The following is a 620-nucleotide window of genomic DNA, read 5'->3' on the forward strand; positions in this document are numbered from 1 at the left end:
CTCTATGTGTCTGTATATCTAGTTAGCTATCTGTCTGCGTACGGTTCTCTTAAATATATTTGATGGCACTGGACCATTTTCATGACAGTTCCGTCAACACTGTAGGGATAGCATAAGAAATAAAACAAAAAATCTAAACATTAGTTTTGGTCAAAGTAAATTGAAACCTAACTTATTTCACAAAAAAAAAGAATAGTAAATAAATATGTAAATAAATAAATGAAAAAAGAGAAGAAGGAGAAATGATTAAAATGATAAACTAACAAAAGGTAAAAAATACAGGAAAGGAACAATTATATCTTTCTAGTATCAAAGATAAAGAAATGTAAAGTTTAAAATAACATAATTTGAAGAAAGTATTACGTGGTTGTCAATATGCCTTCGAACATCGTTATGAAACAAAAGATAAATTTAGCTATATAGTCTTTTAGGGATTCACGCAGACACACACATACACACAGACACACAGACACACACAGACATACATTCTCAATGTAATCTCGTGGACATCGGTGGCGATTTTTTCTTCCTCCGTTTTTCCCTTTGGACTTTCCTTGTTTCCGACGAAGAGCTCCGCTCGAAACGTCATACTCTCTCTCTTTCCTTTCCCGAGCGTCTAG

Source organism: Octopus bimaculoides, chromosome 9 (assembly GCF_001194135.2).
Source record: "Octopus bimaculoides isolate UCB-OBI-ISO-001 chromosome 9, ASM119413v2, whole genome shotgun sequence".
Taxonomy (NCBI): Eukaryota; Metazoa; Mollusca; class Cephalopoda; order Octopoda; family Octopodidae; genus Octopus; species Octopus bimaculoides.